General features: G+C 44.5%; 1 protein-coding gene across 2 annotated transcripts in view; it reads left to right on the top strand.

Moving 5' to 3' along the window:
• The window catches only part of Pex14 (peroxisomal biogenesis factor 14), a 149,950-nt gene that overhangs the window by 6,109 nt on the left and 124,705 nt on the right, over positions 1-19,136 (top strand). The gene's annotated exons all lie outside the window — the stretch shown is intronic.

Raw genomic sequence — 19,136 nt, 5'->3', positions numbered from 1 at the left:
TAGTGACTGTCATATCTCTACGTTAAGGTCATTTTCTCCTTTCTTTCCTCCCTCCCTCCCTCCCTCCCTCCCTCCCTTCCTTCCTTTCTTTCTTTTTTCCTTTTTTGTTTTTTTGAGACAGGGCTCTCTGTGTAACTGCCCTGGCAGTCCTGGAACTCACTCTAGATCAGGCTGGTCTTGAACTCAGAGACCTGCCTTCCTCTGCCTCCTGAGTGCTGGGATTAAATGTGTGCACCACCACTGCCTGGCTGTAAGGTAATTTTCTAAGTGAGTGGCTTTCTTTGTAATTTTGCTAGTGTTGATTTAGATTCAACATCTTATTGTGGGACATAGTCTTTTGTCCTTGACATTTACTGCAGAGTCCATAAGTGTGTGGTGGTTACTTAATGAGTTTGAGGACTTGTGGTGTACCTGTGTAACTACCACCGGGGGCACGACCAAACAATTCTCTAGCCCTCAGTGTTCTGTTATTTCCTTTGAACATCTCCGCTCTGGCTTCTGTCTCTGCAGATAATTTTAGTCTTTCCTATAATTTTACACGAATGAGTTTATAACCTATTCTTTTTAGGCTTTTCTTGGTCATAATGTTTGTGAAATTTGCTATCTTCTTTACCCATAAAATTCACTACTTTTTTTTTTTTTTTCCCCTTTGGTTTTTCAAGACAGGGTTTCTCTGTGTAGTCTTGCGCCTTTCCTGGAACTCGCTTTGTAGCCCAGGCTGGCCTCGAACTCACAGAGATCCGCCTGGCTCTGCCTCCCAAGTGCTGGGATTAAAGGTGTGCGCCACCACTGCCTGGCTTTTTTTTTTTTTTTTTAATTCATTACTTTAAAAAAATACATTTATTTATTTATTTGTACGTGGTGTGTATTTGTGCACATGTGCCATGGCACATGAAGAGATCAGAGGACAACTTGTGGGAGCTGGTTCTCTCCTGCCACCATATGGGTCCTTGAATTGAATTAATGTGTATGTGTGGGGATATCTGTGTGTGAGTATGCCGTTTGTGTGCGTGTACCGATAGAGGCCAGGAAAGGCTGTTGTTGGTCCCCTGGAATTGGAGTTCGAGGTGGTTGTGAGCTGCCAGCTGCTCCAGTCCTCAGGAGGAGCAGAAAGCTCTTTCAACTTTGTGCAGCATCTCTTCAGCCCCTGCTGGAGCTCTCCTGTGTGTGTGCTGGGTGCATGCATGCACATGTGCATGCTTATAGTTCTGAATATACATGCACATGCCTATATGTGCGCATGTGGAGTCCAGAGAAAGGCATCAGCGTTCTGCTTGATTACCCTGTCATTCACCCTTGAGCCAAGGTCTCTCACTGAACCTGGAGCTTGTTGGTATTTCTTGTTTTGTTTTGAGCTAGGCTGGCTGGCTAGTAAGCCCCAGTGAGTCTTCTGTCTCTGCATACACCAAGTTACAGTTCCATGTTTGCCTTTTACATTGGCATTGGGAATCCATCCTCATGCGGTGTAGCAGGTGCTCTTGCCGCCAGACTGTCTTCCTCAGCCAAGTCCTCAGCTAGTCTTAAAAAATGTATTGCTGGGTATGGTGGTACAACAAACAAATGTTGCAAGTTTTGCTCCTTTGTGCCTTTATATTGATAATGATGATGATGATGATGATGATGATGATGATGATTTTGGTTTTTCAAGACAAGGTTTCTTTGTGTAGTTTTGGTGCCTTTCCTGGAACTCACTCTGTAGCCCAGGCTGGCCTTGAGCTCACAGAGCTCTGCCTGTCCCTGCCTCCTGAGTGCTGGGATTAAAGGTGTGTGTCACCACTGCCTGGCTGATTTTTATTAATTTTTTAATATGAGGATAGTAAAGGCTTTGCTGCCAATTTTTAGTCCAGCCTTGGATCTCCCAGTAACTTGTGTGTCTATATGTGTGTTCATGTGTGTGCCTGCTTGTGTGTGTGGAGACCAGAGGTTGATATTAGGTGTTTTCCTCTGTTGCTCTCCACTTTTGTTGTTTTGTTTCTGTTTGCTTGTTTGTTTTGAGACAGGGCCTTTCTATGTAGCTCTGGCTATCCTGGAACTTCCTCTATAGACCAGGCTGGCCTTGCACTCACAGCTTGCCTGCACCTTCCGAGTGCTGGGATTAAAGGCAAATGCCACATGTCTGGCTCTAATTTTATTTTTTGAGGACAGGGCTATTTTACCTAAAGCTCACTGATCTGACTAGACTATCTGGCTAGTGAGCTCCAAGAATCCCATGGCTACTTGCCCTTGTGCTGGTCTTACAGATGCACTGCCTCACTTGGCTTCTTTCCTCGATGTCTGGGAGCAGAGTTTGGGCCTTCATGCCTGCACAATGAGTGCTTTAATGACTGAGCCATCCTCTAGGGGTAAATTTTATAGCTCTAAGTCAGGTACAATAGCTCATGCCTAAAGTCTCAGAATATAGGAGGCTGAGGCAGGAGGATTGTATGAATTGAAGGCCAACCTGGGCTACAGAGTCTCACCCCTCTCCACCTACCACCCCCATCCTCACACCCTAGAAATAAAGTATCCTTTTTTAGAAAAATCCTACATAAAAGCTTGCTGGAGTTACAGGGATTGAGTGTAGCCCACAGGTCAGCTGGGGAGAGAACAGTCATTTCCATTATGACCTTCCTGTTTAAGCATGTCTACACCTACTCAGATCTTTTTGTTTTTCTTAGTAATGTCTTAGAGTTTTAAGTGTGTAGGTCTCGGTATTTATAAGTTTTGTTTATTTTTGGTTTTTGACACAAGGCCTCCCTATGTAGCCTATGCTTGTTGTGGAATATTTGTTTAACTATGCAAAGATGTGTTGCATTTGTTTAATTATATAAAGATATGTTGCTATTGTACCTTGCCTGCCTAAGGCACCTGATTGGTCTAATAAAAAGATGACTGGCCAATAGCGAGGGAGGAGGCATAGGCGGGACTTCCAGGCAAGGAGAGGAAGGAGGAGGAATTTAGGCTTGGGGAAGAAAGAAAAAGAGATAGCAGGGAGACACCAGGGGCTGGCTAGTCAGCCAGCCAGACATGGAGGAAGCAGAAAAGTAGGACATATAAAATGAAAGAAAAGTAAAAAGCCCTGAGACAAAATGTAGACGAAGAGAAACAGGTTAAATTAAGTTCAAAGAGCTAGTGGGACAGGCCAAAGCTAAGGCTGAGCACTCATAATTAATAACAAGTCTGTGTGTCTTTACTTGGGAACTGATTGGTGGCCCAAAGAAAATCTCAACTACACATGCTAGCCTTAGACTCATTCCTGTCATGCTTTTACCTCCCAAGTGCTAGGATTGCAGGTGTGTGCCACCACATCCAGCTTTCATTTCTTTCTAATTGTTTAATGCTAGTGTATAAAATGAAATTATGGGTTTGTGTATTTGGCATGTGTGTGCAACCTTGTTAGACCTGGTTTTCATTTTGGTAGCATTTTGTAGATTCCTCATGGTTTCTATAGATGATAGTATCATCTGCAAATAAAGGCAGCTTTGCGGGGCTGGAGAGATGGCTCAGAGGTTAAGAGCACTGGCTGCTCTTCCAGAGGTCCTGAGTTCAATTCCCAGCACCCACATGGTGGCTCACAACCATCTGTAATGAGATCTGGCGCCCTCTTCTGGCCTGCAGGGACACATGCAGACAGAACATTGTGTATATAATAAATAAATAAATCTTTATAAAAAAGGGGCAGCTTTGCTTTTGTTCTCCCAGTTTAAACGTCCTTCTTCCCCTCCCTCCTCTTCCCCTCCCTCCTCTTCCCCTCCCTCCTCTTCCCCTCCCTCCTCTTCCCCTCCCTCCTCTTCCCCTCCCTCCTCTTCCTCCTCCCTCCCGCTCTTCCTCACCACTCTGTCCAGCTCCTTTTATTTTTTGTTTTATTGTATTATCTAGAACTTTAAGAATGATGCTCCAAGCGATAGTGAGCGTGACACTTTCCTGTTGCTGGTCTGGAGGGATTGCATGTAGTTCCCACCTCAGGTTTGATGTCAGCTGTAGGGTTTTGCAGAGGTTCCCTTTATCAAGATGAGGAAACTCACATTTGATTTTTTTTTTTTTTTAGCTTGCTGAGTTTTTTTGTTGCTGTTTTTATTATTATTATTTTATTATTATTATTATTTTTATTTTTAGACAAGGTCTCTCTACATAGTCCTGGCTCTCCTGGAACTTACTATGTAGCCCAGGCTGGCCTCACACTCACAAAGGTCCACCTGCCTCTGCCTCCCAGAGAATGCTAGGATTAAAGGTGTGCACCATTATGACTGGCTGGTTGAGTTATTGGTTTGAGATAGAGTCTCGATATATAGACCAGGATGGTCTTGAACTTTTAGCAATCCTCCTGTCTCTGCCTGCTGAGTGCTGGGATTATAGGTGTTCCTGTGCCACCACACCAGGATGCCTTGTTTCTAAGAGATATATATGGTCTTGCCTCATTGCTGGGGCTGACCTCAAACTCCTGGCCTCAAGGCGTCATGCCTTAGTAGCTTGAGTAGCTAGGACCACAGGCAGATCACTATTTCTTGTCTTTGTATTTTCGTTCTCAAAATATTGTTTGTGGGGCTGGAGCACTTGTTGCTCTTTCAGAGGACCTGGGTTTGGGTCTCAGAACCTACAGAACCCACATGGTGGCTTACAATTGCTTGTAACTCCTTTTGATCTGATGCCCTCTTCTGCTTCTCAGGATCCTCCATGCATATGGGGCACATAAATTCACAGAGGCACACACACACCCTCATGATAAATGGATAAAAAATTAAAAATAATTATGTATTTTGTGGTTGGAGTGATAGCTCATTGCTTGAGGGCACTTCCTGCTCGTTTTGAGTACCCAGGTTTGGTTCCCAGCACACACATGACAGTTTGCAACTGTTTAAAATTCCAGTTTTGGGTTGGGGATTTAGCTCAGTGGTAGAGTGCTCGCCTAGCAAGCGCAAGGCCCTGGGTTCGATCCTCAGCTCAAAAAAACAAAAAACAGAAAACAACAAAAAACTCCAGTTTCAGGGGGAATCCAACACTTTTTGGGCCTCTGCAGGCACTACAAATGGTATACACAGATGTTGGCAAAACATTCATACACATAAAAATTTAAAGAAAATTTCAAAAGCAAATTGTGAGGCTGGAGAGATGACTCAGAAGTTAAAAACACTGGCTGCTCTTGCAGAGGACCTGGCTTTGATTCCCAGTATACATGGCAGCTCCAGTTCCAGGGGATCCAACATCTCTTCTGATCTCCTTGGGGACCAGGCACCCATGTGATGCACATACATACATGTAGGTGAAATACTTATACATATAAAATAAAAAATAAATGTAAACAATTATAAATAAATAAAAATCTTAAAAAATGTATGTAAGTTTTGAATGATGTGTTGTTGGTTTTTTTTTTTTAACTCTTTCATTCTTTTCTCTTTTGGGGCCCGCCACTCAGCTCCAGATAACACACATGGGGTCTTATTATTACTTATGAATGCCTGGCCTTATCTTGGCTTATTTCTAGACAGCTTTTCTTAAATTATCTCGTCTATCATTTGCCTCTGGACTTTTGTCTTTCTCTATTCTAAATACCTTTCTTTACTTTTACTCTGGCTGGCTGTGTGGCCCGGTGGCTGTGTGGCTGTGTGGCCGTGTGGCCGGGTGGCTGGCCCCCGATGTCCTCCTCCTTTTCTCGTTCTTTGATCCTCTCTTGCTTCCTGATCCCTCTTTTTCTCCTTCTTTTTCTTCTGTTTATTCTCTCTGCCTTCCAGCCCTGCTTGTCCTTTCTCCTGCCTAGCTATTGGCTGTTCAGCTCTTTATTAGACCATCAGGTGTTTTACACAGGCACAGTAACACAGCTTCACAGAGTTAAACAAATGCAACATAAAAGAATGCAGCACATCTTTGCATCATTAAACAAATGGTCAACAGCATAAACAAATGTAACCCACCTTAAAATAATATTCTACAACAAAGATGTCCTTTGCTCTTTTTGGTATCTACTGATAGCTGATCTTTTTGTTTTCTTTTCTTCCTTTGTTCTGTTAATTGGTTTTATTTATTTTTTATAAGATCTTTATTGACAGATAATTCACATAGTATACAATTTTCCTGTTTGCACAATTTGATAGATTTTAGTCTAGCATCCTTATAGGCCCATGACACCATCACCACTTCCTGTTTTAGAACATCACTGTCTTCAATTTCTTTCTTTCCTTTTTTTTTTTTGAATGCCGAATGCCGTTTATTGAAGGAGGGAGGAGGTCTTAAATATAGGCTTACAGCACAATGGGAGAACCCTAATTGGTTTTATTTTGTTATTTCATTTATTTGATATATTTTCTTGGTCATTTATATAGTATTATCCCTTTTATATGTTACTGAATTTGATATGTTCGTATTTATTTATCTTGGCTTTTTTTTTTTTTTTTTTTGAGACAGGTTCTCTATGTAATAGCCCTGGCTGTTCTGGAACTCACTCTGTAGACCAAGCTGGTCTTGAACTCACAGAGATCCACCTGCCTCTGCCTCCCAAGTGCTGGGATTAAAGGTTGCACTACCATTTTTTTTTTGGTTATTTTTATTTATTTATTTATTTATTTTGGTTTTTCAAGACAAGGTTTCTCTGTGTTGTTTTGGTGCCTGTCCTGGATCTTGCTCTGTAGACCAGGCTGGCCTCGAACTCACAGAGATCCTCCTGGCCTGCCTCCTGAGTGCTGGGATTAAAGGCGTGTGCTACCACCGCCCAGCTCTAGGGGGTTATTTTTAATTTAATGATTTGTTTTTATATTTATTTATGTGGGGGTGGGGCTTGCATGTGCTACACATGCATGTAGAAGTCATAGGACAACTTTTGGGAGTCAGTCCTCTCCTTCCACTATGTAGGTTCCTGGGGTAGAACTCTGATCATCAGGGTTGGGGGCAGGCACCTTTATCTGCCGAGTCATCTTTCCAGCCTCATTTATTTTTCTGAGACAGGGTCTCATGTCTTTGAAATCATTATATATGGAGAATGGTTTTGAACCTCAGATCCTCTTGCTTCCATTTCTTGACTGCTGGAGGAATTACAAGGCTGTATCTGTACTTGGTTTATACAGTGCTAGCGATGGAACCCAGGGCTTCCTGTATACTAGGCAGTCTCTCTGCTAATTGAGCCACGTGCCTGGTGTGTTCCCCTCCTACTCCTTCAAAAGTTTTTTATTTCAGTTTTTAAAAAAAAACATTTATTTATCAGTGTGTGTGTGTGTATCTACATGTTTGTGAAGGTCAGAGAACAACTTGAAGGATAGTAGTTGGCTCTTACCTTCCACCATGTATGTCCTGGGGCATTAAACTCAGGTCTTCAGATTTGGTGGCAGGTGCCTTTATCCACTGAACCATCTCACTGGACAATTCCCCTCCCCCTTTTTGGTGTGTGTATGTTGTAACCCATCCACCCCCTGTGTGTGTGTGTGTGTGTGTGTGTGTGTGTGTGTGTGTGTGTGTTTTCGTGTTCCATAGCACGCATGTGAAAGTCAGAGGACACTTTTTGGGAGTTTGTTTAAATTCAGGCTGTCAGACTTGGCAGCAAGCCCTGCTGAACCCTCTCACCAGCCCTTTGTATATTTACTTATTTTAGTTTTTTGAGACAGGGTCTCTCTACATAGCCTCACTGTCCCGGAACTCACTCTGTAGATAAGGCTGGTCTCCAACTCACAGAGATCCTACTGCCTCTGCCTCCTGAGTGCTAGGATTAAAAGCCCTTTAAAACATTGGGATTTTTTTGTTTGTTTATTTCTGGAAATGTAAAAATTACTAGTTTTTGCTAGTAATTTTGAAGTTTTCTTTCTTTCTGTGATTGATTGATTGATTGAGATGGGGTGATGAAAGCCAGATATGCCATAATCCCAGCATTCAAGAGGCTGATGGAGAGTTCAAGGCCAGTCTTGTTTCAGACAACACAGATTTAAAAAACCAACCCACGAACAACCACTAGAGGTGTTTGTGTTCAACAGCCTAGCTCCTCTCAGGCTTCCTGTCCAGTGGATCCAGGTTTGCATCAGTATCATTTTCCTCCTGTGCTTTCTGTTGCTCTTTCTTTCTTTTCTCTCTCTCTCTCTCTCTTTCTTTCTTTCTTTCTCAGAGCTGAGGACCAAACCCAGAGCCTTGCGCTTCCTAGGCAAACACTCTACCACTGAGCTAAATCCCCAACCCCACTCACTCTTTCTTTTATTTCTTTTTAAAAATATTTTTCTGTATGTGTGTGTGCCTGAGTGTACGTGTACGAATACCAAATGCACCCAGTGCCAGTGGGGCGGTCAGAAGAAGGCATCAGATTCTCTGAAACTGGATCTGTAGGTGGTTGTGAGGCACTATGTGGAATTGGAAACCTAACTTGGGTCTTAAGTACTCTTAATCACTGAGCCATCTCTCTAGCATTTCTCCTTTTAAGACAGGGTCTGGCCATGTAGACCTGGCTGACCATGATCTCACAGAGACTCACCTGCCTCTGCTTTCTGAGTTCAGGGATTATAGGCATATACCACTATGCTTGATCTTTTTCTTTTAAAAAAATATATTTATTGCTTTTTAAAGAAAATTATTTTGTACATGAATGCTTTTTTATTGTGATCAAATCTACCCTTATCCAATTTACTTAATTTCCTCCCTGTATGCATGTCCCCTCACAACTTGATGTTATCTATCTTTCCAACTGTCTATCTGTCTTTCCAACTATCTATCTGTCTATCTATCTATCTATCTATCTATCTATCTATCTATCTATCTATCTATCTATCTATCTATCTATCAGCGAGACCAGCTAGTGTTGGCCACATGCAGGTGGGCATAGGACTGTCCACTGTAGTATGTGTAACCTATTAGGGGCTAGGGAGAAATTGTTTTTGTAGCATATATATGTAGCATGTGTGTTCAGGAGCACATGGAGGTTAGAAGAAGGCACCAGGTCCCCGGGACTGGAGTTCCAGGTGGTTGTGGACCACCATGTAGGTGCTAGGAGCTAAAGCCAGTTCCTTAGCAAGAGCCACAAGTGTTCTTAACCACTGAACCACCTCTCCAGCCCCAACACTTCTTGAAGTATCAGAACAGTGTTTGGGAAATTTTCATGTTGCTAAAATTTATGTTTATAGAGGTGATGACAGACGTTGGGTGTGTACTGTGCAGAACTTACCCAAGGGAAGATGGTCTAGCAATTCAGCTGCTACCTGGCTGCACAGAAACCCACTGTCTTCCCTTATGTCCCCATTGAGGATGGCCAGAGGTCCCCAGCTCACAGTTTTCTCATTTGTGATTGCAGGGAACACCCTACCCCGTGTTCAACAGCGCTAAAGGTGCCTCTTCAGTAGGACAATATCTAAGCATTTTTAGCATCATCAACTGATTTGGTGACAGTCGTAAGAATCTTTCTTTCCCATCATGGATTTAATGGCTAAGGCACCTCTCATGGCTGGCCTTTTGGAACACAGCTGATCAGGAGCATGTGCCAGTTCTAAGGAAAGTCAGGTTTCCCTTCCTGGCTACTCTGGCCTCAAGCTTGGCATTTTTAACCTGCTGGAATAAGACACTTGGCTTTGGGTTTTTTCTCCTTAGTGTCTAGTTTCTCAGCTTTTTATCTACAATTTGCGAGATGAAAGAGCAAGAAGGTTTGTCTTTGTTTTGTTTTGTTTTGTTTTGTTTTGTTTTGTTTTGTTTTGTCAGGGTCTCTCTGTGTAGCCCTGGCTGTCCCGGAACTCACTATGTAGATCAGATCTCCTCAAACTCAGATCTGCTGCCTCTGCCCAGGAGTTGTGGGATCAAGGGTGTGCGTCACTATACCCAGCCTGTTTGAAACACAGTCTTACGAATTCATTCATTCATTCATTCATTCATTCATTCATTCTCTCCTTTCTTTTTTTGTACTGGAGACTGAACCTAGGCAAGCACTGTACCCCTGAGCTATTTTTCCAGCTCTTTAAAAATTATTATTAATTCTTTACTTTTTATTTTGAGACACAGTCTTTCTCACTTTTCCCTAGGCAGGTCTTGTGATTCTCCTGCCTCAGCTTTGAATACCTTTGATTAATAATATACCTGAGCCAGCAGGCCCAGTACTATATTGTCTTGACACTTGTGTTGACAGATTCATCCCTCCCTCCCCAGCTCTTTCACTTCCATTTGTTTCATTTTGGAAGGACAGCTCCATTGGATAGAGTTGGGAGTTGACAGCCCCGCTGGCAGGACTTGACAGATAGATTCCATTATGTTGTGGCTTGTACGGTTTTGAAGTCTCCCTTCAGTCACAGCTGATTCTGAGTAGTCTTGGGCAATGTTCTCTTTCTCGGATTGCTTGTCAGGTTTTCTCTTCTTGTTGTGTGTGCTCTGATTTCTTCGAGTGTGTGGTGTGTGCTCTGATTTCCCCCAGTGTGTGGTGTGTGCTCTGATTTCCCCGAGTGTGTGGTGGTGGTGGTGGTGGTGTGTGTGTGTGTGTGTGTGTGTGTGTGTGTGTGTGTGTGTATGTATGCGAGTGTGCGCCCTCTGCTTGGCACTTGTCAGGTTTCTTAGCTCTTTGTGCCTATGGTTTTGTTTATACTTTGAAAAATTTCAGCCATTGTTTCTCCATAGTTTTTCTGCCTCACTCTTTTTTTCTGGTTCTGTAATAACATGTGTGGTGTTGTTTGATAGACCACAGATCTGGCTGACCACTGAGGCTCATTTTTCTTCATATTTTCTTAGTCCTTCATTTTGGTTAGCTTTTTCCCGCGTTTTTAAGTATACTTACTTTTTTTTTGTCCTTACTCATCATCTGTCCTTCCTTCCTCCCTCCCTCCCTTCCTTCCTTTTGCCGGGATTAAAGGCATACACAACCATGACTGGCCCTGCTGTTACCATTTTTAAAATCTTTATTTGTGTGGATGTGTTCATGTGTTATATTTGTGTGGATAGACGCGTTTGTGTGCATGTGTTCTGTTGTGTGGATAGACACGTTTGTGTGCATGTCTAGCCAGAGGAGGAGGGTTGTCACTTTCCACCTTATTCCCTGAGACAGGACCTGGAACCAGGCTGCAGCCAACAAGCCTCAGGGAGTCTCCTCTTCCCATCCTCCACAATACTTGGGTTACAAGTAGATGCCATGCCCAGCACTTTTACAGGAGATCTAGGGATATGAACTTGGATCCTCATGCTTAAGCAGCAAGCACTCTTACCCGCTGAGCTTCTGTCCAGCTCCCTCATTTTCATTTTATTCTTTTTTACCTCTCTTTTCAGTTCTTGTGGAGTTTGGCAGGGCCTGGGCCTGCCTCTAGAGAAAGGTATTGGGCCATTTGGTGGTGAAGCAGCTTGTGGTGGAGCAGCTGGGTGTAGACAAAGAAAATACCACCACAGCTGGGATTTGAACTTAGAGTGGAGAGAGGATTGCTTGAGTGGTTTGTGGCTCATGTTGGAGCAGACTAGAGGTGAGCTCATCTGCTTTCATGATCTCCTAGGAGGGGCAGCATGTGTGAGCAGTGTCAGAAGCTGGTGTCACCACAGCACGACCGCCCCTGCTCTGGTCAGGCATTGAGTGCCACTGTGGGAGCCACAGCATAGCCTGATACCAAACTCTTTAGGTTCACTGCCACCCACAAAGGACTTATTTTTACTTTATATGACACTTTTCATATCCAGAAGAGCTATTTTATTTTTATACCTTATTTAAAAAAGATTTATGTCACGTATATGATTGTTTTCCTGTATTTATATATGTGCATCATGTTCCTGCAGTGTGGGGGAAGTTGGGAGGGAGGTCTGTAGCAGGAATCTTAACAGGTCTTATTAATAAAATCAAACCTGAGGCCAGTTATTGGAGTGAATGCTGGAAGATCAGAGAAGCAGAACAAGCCACAGTTTTGTTACCTTAACAGTTCCTCAACTGATCCTGGTTCCTCAGACTGGATGTGCTGAACTGTGCTGCTCAAAAGCCTGAATGCTTAACCAGCCAAATGCTTAACCAGCCAAAAGCTTCTAGTTTCTGGTCCTCATGCCTTATATACCTTTCTGTTTTCTGCCATCACTCTTTGGGATTAAAGGCCTGAGTCACCATGCTTGGCTGTATCCTTGAACAGATGGATTTCTGCCTCTGGAATGCTAGGATTAAAGGCTTGTGCTACTACTGCTTATCCTCTATGTTTAATATTGTGGCTGTTCTGTTCTCTGACCCCAGATAAGTTTATTAGGGTGCACAATATTTCGGGGAACACAATACCACCACAGAGGTCAGAAGAGGGCATCAGATTCCCTTTAATAGGATACAGGATGGTTGCGAGTACCATGCAGATGCTGGGAACTGAACCATAGTCCTCTGCAAGAGCAACAAGTGTGCTTAACCACTGAGCTTTTTCTCCAGTCCCCAGTATGTTTTTCTTTATGTACTTGAATATAACTATTGATATTCATTTATTCTCTCCTCCTCCCTTTCTGCTGCCTTCCCAGTCCCCCTCCCTCCCCTTCTCCCTCCCTCTCTCCAGGATCTTTGTAGCTCAGGCAGTCTTTGAGCTTCCTGTGTAGTAAAGGCTGCTCTTGAACTCCTGATCCCCTGCCTTTACCTAGAGGTGCTGGAATTACTGGTCTTTTAGTACCATACTCAACAGAGAATTTTGATGGGATGCTGGCTATTGTAAATTTTACCTCTACTGTTGTTGTGAATTTTATGCTCAGGATCTAGTTGTTTTTATTTGTTTGTTTGTTTTTCGAGACATGGTTTCTCTGTGTAGCCTTGGCTATCCTGGAACTCACTTTGTAGCCCAGGCTGGCCTCAAACTCGCAGAGATCCATTTGACTCTGCCTCCTGAGTACTGGGATTAAAGGCATATGCCACCACCACGAGGCAATTTTGTGTATGTTTTGAAAAACAAATTATTATGAGTTTATTGTGTGTGTGGAGGTCGGAGGACTTGCAGGAGTCAGTTCTCCTCTCCTACCATGTGGGTTCTAGAGATAGAACTCAGAGTGTCGGGGTGCTGTCAAGCACCATTTCTCACCAAGCTCTCTCAGTTGGCCTCTTTTGTGGGTTTTTTGCTTGTTTGTTTGAAACAGGGTCTTGCTATGAGGTTTGGGCTGGCCTTGAACTCAGGATCTGTCTATCTCAGTCTCTTGAATGCTAGTATTACCAGTGTGTGGCTACACACTGGGCTGGATTTTGTGGTTGTTAAAGATTGTTGGGCCTTGTTCTGAAGGGGAGGTTGTGATTCTATCAAGTCTTCCTACTCCTCAGTCTTCTTTTTCTTTGCAGAAGTGGATTTTTTGTGCCAGAGTCAAGGTCAGAAGAGGGTATCAGGTATCCTTTCCAATTGCTCTTCCTAGTCTTTTGAAGCCTTGTATCTTTTAAACCTGTGCAGGAAACCAGCAAGCCCCAGTGGTCCTCCTGTCTGTCTCTGCCCTCTCAGAGCTGGGCTTACAAGTGTGTATGTACCTGGCTTGTTACATTCGTGTTGGAATTCTAACTCTGGTCTTTGTGATTGTACATGTGCTCCTAACCACTGAGACATCTCCTCAGCCCCTCAAGTCCCTCTTTTAAGCTTTGTTAGAGTAGCCTGCTCTGGGGATAACTTAACAGCTCCCCTTCCCTTGACAGCCTCCCTTCCCCAAGATGAAGACTTTGAGGTGTCTATGGAATGCCCTGAGTAAGCAGGACACTGTATTTTGACAGCTTGGGGTCCAGAGCTCTGCAAGCAACCTGAGAATGCTTCAATTCACCACTTCTTCCTCACCTTTTTTTTTTTTTTTTTTTTTAAAGATTTATTTATTTATTATTATATATACAGTATTCTGTCTGCACATATCCCTGCAGGTCAGAAGAGGGCACCAGATCTCATTACAGATGGTTGTGAGCCACCATGTGGTTGCTGGGAATTGAACTCAGGACCTTTGGAAGAGCAAGGAGTGCTCTTAACCTCTGAGCTATCTCTCCAGCCCCCCCCCCCCCTTTGGGTTTTTTTTTTTTTGAGACAGGGTTTCTCTGTGTAGTTTTGGTGTCTTTCCTGGATCTCGCTCTGTAGACTAGGCTGGCCTCGAACTCACAGAGATCTGCCTGGCTCTGCTTCCTGAGTGCTGGGATTAAAGGTGTGCACCACCACCGCTTGGCTCACTTTTTTTCTCCACCTTCCTGTTATTTCACCATGTGTGTGTTCAGATTTTAGTATTAAACACCATCTCAAAGGAAACTCCATGTGGATTTCTGTAACTTTCTTTCTGCATAGCTTTCTTTAGGACTGGCCCTGCCACTTTCCTTTGTCTTAGCCTTCCTAAAATCTGGTCTCTGACTCCTCAGCATACTAAGACTGCCATGCTATTGCTGGGCATCCTCCTCTCTGTCTGAAGTGTGTCCCATGGCAGAAAGCCGGGTGGTGTAAGGGCACAGATCCTCACACTGTTCTGTATCTGTCTCAGGAACATTCCACCTGCTGGGAGACTAAACCTCCCCCTGTTCCGCCATCTCAGCCGGAAGTGAGAGCAAAGGGCAGGCCTGATGGACTTTTGATCTCTTCCTCTTGAGTGTGTATTACGGAATCATTCCCATGGCTGAGGAAACCAAGGCTCAGCTAGGCTGTTAGTGCCCAGTCACTCAGCGTTTAGTGTCCAGGTTTGCACAAACCCTTTGCAGATGCCAGCTGCCTCAGAGCATTTGTGAATCAGCTCTTATGCTTTCCAGCAGAGGATTGTTCACATAGACTGGCTTAGGACATATGCAGAGTGACACTGACTTACATTCACAGACTTGGAAGTTTTCCCCTGCTCAAGTTCATGAACTCTTTTGAGGTTGGCCTTTGCTGTGCAGTGAGGTGAACACTTGGCAAGCTTCCCAGCAGGGGAAGGTCAGCTCCTCCACAGTGGGGTGAGGGCACACCTTTGTCTCTGTCATACTACAGCGTTCCCGGTCTTCCACTGTGCTCTTTTCATTTTTTTACTTAAAATCTTTTCGCCTCTGTGTGTGTGTGTGCGCGTGCGTGTGTGCGCACAGATGTGTGCATGTAATGGCCAGAGATCCAGAATGGGTGTTATTCTTCAGGAGGACATATACCTTGATTTTTTTTTTTTTTTTTTTTTTTTTGAGATTGCATCTCTCACTAGGTTAGGCAAGGCTGGATGGCCACTAAGTCCAAGTAGACAGGATTGAATTCTCCTGCCTCCACCACCACAGCTAGGCTTTTTACTTGGGTTCTGGGGATGGAACTCAGGGCCTCAGGCTTGAGTAGCAAACATGTCACTGACCTAGCCATATCCCCAGCCCCCTAATTTTTGCTTATTGAGATAGGGTCTTATGTAGCCCAGACTGACCTCAAATTCAATATGTAGCTGAAGCTGCCTTTGAATTCCTGTTCTGCCTGCCTCTACCTTCCAGGTGCTGGGATTACACATAGGTCACCATATCCCGCTAACTTTTTGTTTGTTTGTTTGTTTTTTCAAGACAGGGTTTCTCTGTGTAGTTTTGGTGCCTTTCCTGGAACTCACTCTGTAGCCTAGGCTGGCCTCAAATTCACAGAGATCCACCTGACTCTGCCTCCCGAGTGCTGGGATCAAAGGCGTGTGCCACTGCCACCGGGCTTCCCACTAACTTTTAATTGATTTATTAGTTAATGAATTAATTTGGAGACAGGGTCTTATTATGTAGCCTTTGCTAGTCTAGAACTGGCTATGTAGATCAGGCTGGCCTCAGATTCATAGAATAGCTCTGCCTTTGCCTCTTGAGTACCAGGATTAAAGCGTGTGACATGTGGTACACCCAGCTATATCTGCCCCCAACAGCCCCCTGGATAGGGTTTCTCTATGCAGCTCCGGCTGTCCTTGAACCTGTTCTGTAGACCAGGCTGGCCTCAAACTCAGATCTGTCTGCTTCTGCCTCCTGATTGCTGGGATTAAAGGTGTGTGCTTCTGCTGCTCAGCTATTTTTAAACAGTGTGTGTATGTGTGTGTGTACACAACTTGCTGGAGTTTATTCTCTCCCCACACCATGTGGGTCTGTGGGTCTCAGATCTCCAGACTTGTCAGTAAGCACCTTTACCTGAGTCATCAGGCTTGGTGGCAAGTGTCTTTACTATGCCATCTCACTGACCCTGACTTCGCTTTGTATTCTTTTAAAGCATTCTTAATCTTTTGCTTTCTTCCCATTCTGACTTCCCCATTCTGACCTCTAAAGGTCCTGAGTTGGGTTCAGAAGATCCTCCTTCATATACCTCTGCTGTAGACCTCAGTTGGCTTCCAAGCCTTCTCTTTCTTTTGTTTTGTTTTGAAGAGCTCCAAGGTCAAGTTGAAATTAGTTTGTAGGGATTTTTTTCAGGCCAGATATCACAGGAGACAGAGGCAGATGGATCTCTGAGTTTGAGGTCAGCCTGGTCTATAGAGCAAGTTCCAGAACAGCAAGGGCTACACAGAGAAACCCTGTCTCCAAAAAAAAAGACAGACAGACTTCTTAAATACTAAAGATGTTTTGTATTCATTTTAAACATTTAAACATTTATCTGTGTCGGTGTGTGTGTCTGTGTGTGTCTGTGTCTGTGTGTGTACGTGCATATGCCTGAGCTCACGTGCATGTGGAGGTTAGAGGACAGCTTGTGGGAGCTGGTTCTCTCCATTGTGTGGGTTCTGGGGATTGAACTCAGGTCTTCAGACTTGGTGGCAAATGCCCTTGTTTGCTGAACCATATCACTGGTGTTTGCTTTAGTCAGATAGGTTACATTATTACTTATGGGGTAGCATTAGATTAAAGCTGCTGCTTCATAAAATATGGAAACAAAATTTGATTATTTCATTTAGGTAGATGTGCCTACGATACTGCTGCTTGCTGAGTTACATAAGCTCCTTTGCTTTCGTTTCTTCATCAGCAATAATTCTGTACGCCTAGTGTGAGACTGAGGTGAGGAAGGAGCTAAATGAGGGTTAGCTTGACTGCGGCATCCACTGGGAGTCAGTGCGTCAGAACAGCTGTTCTGTTTGCTGAGGATTGACCTGGGGCCAAAGCTTTCCCAGTGAACTTCACCCTGGTCCCTTTGCCCTCCTCCCCCTCCCCCTCCATCTCCCCCCTCCCCTCCCCTCTCCTTATCCCTTCTCCTCCCCTCCCCTCTCCATCTCCCCCTCCTCCCCTCTCCTTATCTCCTCCCCTCCCTCCCCTCCCTTCTTCTCCCTTCCCTCCCCTCCCCTCTTCTCTCCTCCACTGTCCTCCCTCCCCTCCCCTTCCCTCCTCTTCCCTCCCCTCCCCTCCTTTGTCTTCCCTTCTCCCCTCCCTTCTCCTCCCTTCTCCTCTCCTCCCCTTCCCCCCCCCCTGTCCCCTCCCCTACCCCTTTTCTCCCCCTTTTCCCTTTTTCTTTTTGAGACAGGGTCTGATGCTGCAGTGAATTAGAGGTTGGTCTTTATTCATAAACTCCTATCTTAGCCTCCTGAGTGCTGAGTTACAAACTGCCACCAGTTGTTTCTTATTTAAAAAACTGTTTAAGCCAGCCTTGGTAGGGCACACTTTTAATCCCATGCAAAAGAAGGTAAATTTCTGAGTTTGAGGCCAGCCTGGTCTACAGAACTAGTTCCAGGACAGCCAGGGCTACTGGCTACACAAGAGACAGAGAAACCCTGTCTCAAATAAAATAAAATAATAATAAAATATATAAAATAAAATAATAAATAATAAATAAAATAATAAAATAAAATAAAATCTGTATTTACTTACTTACTTACTTATTTATGTGTGTATTAGTATATCCCTGTATGTGTGCCTGTGAACTACATGGTGCCCTTGGAGGCCAGAAGAGGACATTGGATCCCCTGGAACTGAAGTTACAGGTGGTTGTGAGGCACTACGTGGGTGCTGGGAACTGAACCGTAGCCCTCTGGAAGAACAGCCAGTGCTCTTAACCATGGAGCCATCCCTCTAGCCCCTCAGCTTATTCTCTTGGTGCCATGTGAGCTATACTGGGGAGCCCTGACCTAATCAAGGATGCCTTAGAAGGAATTCATCCTGGGGAAGTGCCTTGGCTGGTATTGCAGAAGGTTAAAGTGTCTGGGAGGAGAGGTAGGCACAGCCTGTGCACAGCCCCTTGAAAGAAGCAGAAGCCAGTGGCTGTTGTGGACAAAGCTTGGAAGTTCGGCACCATATGAGACCTAGATGTGGTTAGGATAGATGTGAGGCTTCCAAGGCTGCACCAAGACATTTTTTTTTTTTTGTTTGTTTGTTTGTTTTCTGAGAACAGTGAGAAACTATTGATGATGTTGCTTATGAGGGTGGATGAGTAAGTAAGGGAGATGATCGAGTTTTCCTTTATAAATGGTTTACTTTTTGTGTTGTGGAAAGTGAATTGGAAGAGAGCCAGCATGAATCCAGGTAAGTGATGGCAGGGGAGATAAACAGAAGTCGAGGGTTGATTCCATGGCTCTCCAGAGGGGAAGACTGGCAGGGGAGATATGGGTACCCCTTGGGGATAAGGGAGAGGGAGCTCTTGGAGAGGCCTTCCAGCAGTACCGGAGGAGGGCATCCATGTCAGGGGAGTCTCTGCTGGACTTGAAAGGGGAGGCAGGAAAGAGGTCAGGGATCTGACCCAGAGACCTAAATGTGTGAGCCTTTAATGCCTGGGAGGATGGCAAGGGGAAGAGAAAGGTCACTCAGGTATGAAAACTGACCTCCAATTATAGTTACAAGCTTCCTGGCCTTCTGGTCTTGGGATGGTGGAGCTCTTAGGATAGGACTCTGGATGGAGAGAGGGAGAGGGTCCTTCATCCAGCAGATGCCCTGGCACTGTGTCGGCTGCCTTTTGTGTGGTGGCAGACAGCTGTGAAGTGAGACAGTCTTTAGGGCTCTTCTCTTCCTTCTCCCAGCTTCTGCCCTTTTCATAGGAGGCTTGGGAAAGACTACCTGAACTAGCCGGGAGGGATGGAGGCCAGCTCCTGGAGCACACTACCAGCTCCTGGAGCACACACATTAGCTGCAGATAATCGGCGGTTGACCCTAACATCAGTAACAGTGAACTGACCACAGCTCGCTCAGGCAGAGATTTGTGTCTAGCTTTGTTCCTACATCGCTGCTCTGAATTTTGGCCAGTGCAGTAATAATGGGTTGAAGGTGTAAGAGAAAGGCTGTGGAAATAGACAGGGAGCCTGACCATCTGGTCACAGTGCTGTTTGCTTGCTCTTAGGTTGGTCTGTTTATCTTTCACACAGTCACTAGATTATTTCCATGAAAGACTTAACCCTGGAGTTGGGTTCCT

Source organism: Onychomys torridus, chromosome 2 (genome assembly GCF_903995425.1).
Source record: "Onychomys torridus chromosome 2, mOncTor1.1, whole genome shotgun sequence".
Taxonomy (NCBI): Eukaryota; Metazoa; Chordata; class Mammalia; order Rodentia; family Cricetidae; genus Onychomys; species Onychomys torridus.
The sequence above is the reverse complement of the archived record's forward strand: the minus strand, read 5'-3'. Positions and strand labels throughout refer to the sequence as shown.